The sequence below is a fragment of the Trichosurus vulpecula genome, chromosome 1, assembly GCF_011100635.1.
Source record: "Trichosurus vulpecula isolate mTriVul1 chromosome 1, mTriVul1.pri, whole genome shotgun sequence".
In the NCBI taxonomy this organism is placed as follows: Eukaryota; Metazoa; Chordata; class Mammalia; order Diprotodontia; family Phalangeridae; genus Trichosurus; species Trichosurus vulpecula.
Genome location: NC_050573.1, coordinates 254,486,431 through 254,492,241, shown reverse-complemented (window position 1 = coordinate 254,492,241; position 5,811 = coordinate 254,486,431).

The following is a 5,811-nucleotide window of genomic DNA, read 5'->3' as shown; positions in this document are numbered from 1 at the left end:
TCTTCTCAGGACATTCAGCTGCACTCTTAGTGGGTTGGAGTCAGTCAATAAACATTTATCAAAGGTAGTGAGTGAAATTCAACAAAAGGTGGACTGAAGCAAGTTTTCTCTGAGCAATATAATAGTTTGTTAACAGGGCATGAACTTATTAATAAAGCAGGTCTAGTGACTGCCTCAGTTTAGCCAAAAGACAAAGAATTGAAGATATAATTCCTTTTTATAGGCATAGAATAAAGAACAGAACAGGTGAGGAAATCATATAATTTGTTATGGGGTTGGCAGTATCGTGGGAATGAGGGATCATAATTGGTTACATTAAGGGAAGGGGTTTACACGTGCACATTGGACAACCCCTCTCTGTCCTAGAGGAAAGTTTTATGGATTTATGGGATCCAGCTACATCCTGAGGCTATTGATCGTGGACTAGGGATAGTAGACTCCCTGGTGCCTGGGAATGAGATAAGGCCATCTTTAATTGGGCAAGGATAAGATTCGACCAGCTTGTGTGCTCTCAAGGATAACATACAAATATCATGGAGTTCCTCAGGAGATGAAATTAGGAGGGATAACAAGCTTCCCCGGCACAAAATGATTTGCAGGTGGTGCTGAGATAACGATTCCCTTAAAGTGTTCTTTGAGAGTGTTGAACCTCTAAATTTAGCCCAGAGTTTTTCTTTAACTAAAAGTAATCAATAAGGAGAAGAAACTTTGGCATCTAATTGTGAGAGAGAAAGAGTAAACTTTTGAACTCGCGAGCTTCTTCTCTCAGAGACAAAGAGTTGACTTTGGTGCGTTACATAGAATACAGAATAAGGATATAGAATAGCGCCAATTACAGAGAGAAATAAAATATAGGATCAATATTTAATTAATTTTCACACCTTCTACGAGCTAAGAAAAGCAAAAGAGCCCCTGCCTTCAAGGGACTCAATCTAAAGGGGAGAACACATAAAAAAAAGCTGGAAAGGAGGAGAAGAAACAGGAGAGTGAGGGTGTCTGGGGGAGGGGGAATGAAGTTCTCTTGCCTGATGGAGAATGTCGAGGTGGCTGCCCCAGTCCTCTCCTTAAGTAAAAGATCTGGGATGTCTTAGGAATGTCCATTCTCCATCTTCAATCAAAAGAAAAGAGTGGTCCCAGGGGCAGGAAGTACTGAGGAGATGTAAGTTTCTGATTTAATTCCACCTTGCAGGAAGATGAGTTTCTGGAGACGATGATAAAGTCCGAGAGGCTAGCCAGGTGAACAATGATGAGGTGGCTGACCTCGGGCCCTTACAAAAACAAAGGATCTGGGAGGAAATTCTCCCATGTCAACTCTTCACCCTTTCTAGTCAGGGACCACAGAGTTCTCTTCAGCTAGGGTGATGCCTCCTAGCTTTTCCATAAATTCTGGTGCTAGGTAGCATAGCAGATAGAACTGGAGTCACAGGACAGCTAGGTGGCACAGTGAGTAGAGCACCGGCCCTGGAGTCAGGAAGACCTGAGTTCAAATTTGACCTGGGACGCTTGACACATGTACTGGCTGTGTGACGTTGGGCAAGTCACTTAACCCCAATTGCCCTGCCAAAAAAACCAAAACCAAAACAAACAAACAAAAAAAAAGAACTGGAGTCAGACAGGCCTGAGTCCAATTCTGCCTCAGATGGTACTAGCTGTGTGACCCCAGGCAAGTCACTTAACCTCTCTGTCTGCCTCAGTTTTCTCAACTGTAAGATGGGGATAATAATAGCACCTACTTCCCACAGTTGTTGTGAGGATCCAATGAGATAATATTTGTATAGGGCTTAGCACAGTACCTGGTATGTAGTAGGCCTTATTAAATGCTTGCTGTATTTTTTTAGTGAAGGAAACTAGTTATATCCCTTTCCTCCATAAACACTCAATGTAGCCTCAGGGTGATTCGTTCATCTTTACCTCCTGGTGGGCACCCAACACTCCACTCTGCAGCTCCCAAACAGCTGAGCTCATAAAGCAACTGCTGAGTTCAGGCAAAGAAATGTAAAGCAGAAATAGGCATTCAAAGACTTGATGTCTAGACAAAAATATGTAATTTCTTCCCCTTCCTTGTAGCTGCCACAGCCTTCTCTGGAAGAGGAGACAAATCCCTTTCCTCCCATCAACATAAGTCTAAGGAATAATTGTTGGAGTCCCAAGCCACAGGTTCAAAAGAGAAATGATTGTGGAAGTTGTTTCTCCTTTTAAAGTCCATTAAATGAACAGCTCTTGCTGTTCATTGTAGAAGTATATTTAAAATTTCCTTTTAAAATTTTCTTTAGAATTATCAAGAAATATTTCCCCAGCCTAAACTTTTCTTGAGAAATATTAAGAAATAATATTTCTCCAGCCTAAAATTCTCTAGAGATTTTTCCCTTGAGGAAGGTGGGTAGAACAAAAATTAAGGCCTTTCTCAACAGAACTGATTAAAGGCAGTGTGAAAAGAGTGCTGGGCCTGGAGTCAGGAAGATGTAAGTTTAAATTTGGCTTCAGACACTTGCTAGCTGTGCAACTTTTGGCATATCACTTAATCTGTTTGCCTCAGTTCCTTCAACTGCAAAGTGGTGATAATAGCACCTACCTCCCAGGGCTATTGTGAGGATCAAATGATTGAGTGAGGGAGGGAATAAGCATTTATATAGCACCTACAATGTGCTAGGCACTGTGCTAAGTGCTTTTTACAAATATTATCTATTTGTAAAGACTTAGTGTCTGAAACATAGTAGGCACTATATAAATGCTAGCTATATCATTTTTCTAGGTTTTATCATTTTAAAAGTCTTTGTCAAATTGTTGCCTTCTCTTTCCCTGAAAAGATTGGCACTAGAACCCTTCAAGGGTAGTAGCCTCTTCCATTGAAAGGAAAGCTTTCTCTCCATCTCCTATTTAGAAAAGATTCTGAATCTTTGAGGAAAGATATTGATCTCTGGGCATAGTCCCTTTGATCCCTCAAGGGGAATGGTCCAGGAGAAAGTGGGATGGTGACTTTGTTTGACTATTATGGAATGTTAACCCAAACTATCTTTTAACACATCTTCTTCTTGTTTAAGATTCCTGTAAATGATACCTTAACAATTATCTTGGGATAGAGTTACATTAAAAGGCATGGGGGTTTAGACATCTCTTCAAGCTAGAAATACTTGAATATTACATTATTGTTAATTAAATAAAATTGTTTCTGGCAGACTTGAGTCTAAATGTAGAGTATAGCATTAATATTAACTATTTTTTTCTTTGACTTTAGTTTCCCCAAACAAAACTGCCAGGAACTGCTAGAAAAATTGAAAAGCAGTTTGACCTGCTTTTGACACAGCTTCAGTTATAGGAGTGGGATAAAGTATAAGGGGATCATTCAAAAGCTTCTGATGGTACATGTCCTTTAGCAAAGGGCTAAGTACATGTATCACTGAAAATGTCCTACCTCTAGCATCACTTCTGTCTCCTTCCACAAAGGGTATGTGTCCATTCCCATGGAGGCAGAGTGCATGCTCCAGTAGGCTTATTTCTGTTATGTACTGAATAATTTTTTGTGTCTAAAAGTGATGTTCCCTCTTCCTTACTGCTTTTTTTTTACATTATTTCCTTTGAAATCCTAGACCTCTTGTTCCTCCAAATGAGATTCGCTATTACATCTAGTTCTATAAGGTAACACTTGCAACTGAAATGATTGCTGGAAATTAAAAATGAGAAGTTGAAGCTGACACCTAGGTTGTAAACCTGAGTGACTGGGAGGATGGAAATAGGAGATAGTCTTGATAGTAATTATGGAAACTTTGGAAAAAAAGATTGTTTGGGGGAAATAGAAACTACAGAAAGTTCAGAAGTTTGGGGACAGGATGTAGATTGAAAAGGGAAAGAATATACCATTTTTTGAAGAAGGCCTTCCTACCTAGAAGCTCGATTAAAATTCCTTAGAATACCTGAATTACCTGTTTTTAATGATATATTAGCTTCCATAGAGTCACATTTAGTGCTGGCTCATTTCCCCATGTCATCTTTCTTCTGAGGAACTGCTTATCCCTTAGAGCTATTAGAGAGCATCTGAGTCACTCCAGTATTTATTTATGGACAGATTCTCCTCCCCTACCCTTGGACTTCATTAACCACATCAGGTAAATTAACTCAGATTGGAAGATTTACCTTTAAGCTTTTAGACATACTGCAATTTGATCTTATAAAGACAGATTTGTACTGATACTTGCAACAACAACAACATCTTTACATATGGCTTGCGAAATTTAGATAGAACATAAATAAAATTTTAGGACTTGTTTTTGATTTTCTAATATCTTAGTATCAGTTGTAGTGCTTTTCATCTCTTCTTGTTTTTGAAAATTCATGTGTTTGACCCAGATTCTTGAGTTTTTGTAACTCTGCATCTTTAAAAGAGCAAGACTTGAAATTCCCTGGACAGGATACACATCCTGTATCCTTGTGGTCCCACTGATGAAATCTTGTTCTGGCATTGAGGAGAGATTCTAGATGAAGTGTGACTTTGCCTTGCCCTGAGTACTTCTGGGCCTACTGACACCAAAATCATCAAATTTCAAACTTATAAGATGTCTTGGCAGATAGCTAAAAACCCTCTCCTCCAAACACACACACACACACACACACACACACACACACACACACACACACACACATTTATGTTGGTCCATTCTATGGGGCTCTAGGAATGTGTGATATCTGACTATTGGAACATACTTGTGGTTGGCTTTCTTACATAAACTTTATTGAAGGATGGATAGAGACAAGAAGTAAGCAATCTCTTGATGGCCCTAAATAGTCATAACTACTGTCTTAAGTGCCATTATGCCCAGGTTTTGGACTTTAAGTCAACTAGCATTCAAACATCTATATTTCAGGCACTGTGCTAAGCACAAGGGATACTATAACAGTAAGGCAAGATTCATGATCTAGAGGATGACCATGAACATGCCTGTATTGCTCAGAATTGCAAAATATGAAAAACTCTGTAGGTAGAAGGCAGAGGAAGTATAACATTTATTTAGGCACCAAAGAATCAGATCCCAGAACCAGTAATTCCAATTCAATATAGCAGTAATTTTATTTTAAAACCAGTAAGCGCACATCAATTGTCAAACCTTTCAGATTATTTGAACCCCAATAATATCTAAAGCCTCCAAACTGCTTTTGCTCTATGCTAAAAATCCCCATTTCCTGCCTCAGCAACTTCAAAGACCAGGAGTATCTTCATTGTCTGTGGTGACAGAAACTCTGCAGCCAAAGCTGTGGCCTAGAAACATTTGCATCTCTAAGTGATCCTACATTGTCAATTACCTTGTACCTAAGAACTACCTTTCTTTGATATGCAGATCATAAACTGCAGCTCTGAACTGTTACTTAAACCTTCTCTCCCTCTCGTTCAAGTTAAATCAGGAACTTGCTTGTGGTTCCATGATCATGTATCCCCTAGCTCCAAGGGAATAAATCTATACTAATTTTTATTTCACCTAGTCTGTTTGCCTCCTTTAACCAAGTTCCATGTTGACAGTTATGGTGCCATGAACTTCGGATGGAAATGATGGAAACGGGACAAAGCAGCACAACCTTGCCAACACTTCAGGCGCCACAGGATTCATTTTTCCTGGAATTTTGGCCTTGACAAGGTCTGGGGTAAGTTGTCCCTATTCCCAGCTTCCAAAAAGGACTCCCACAAATTTGGTTGAAGTCCGAAATTTCCTTTAAACTAGCCTTAGGGACAGGGACCAACTCTAGTTAAATTGCTCACTTTGGATTAATGAACCTTGAAGAAAGAAAAAGAAAAAGAAAAAAAATTGGCTATGGATCAATCAA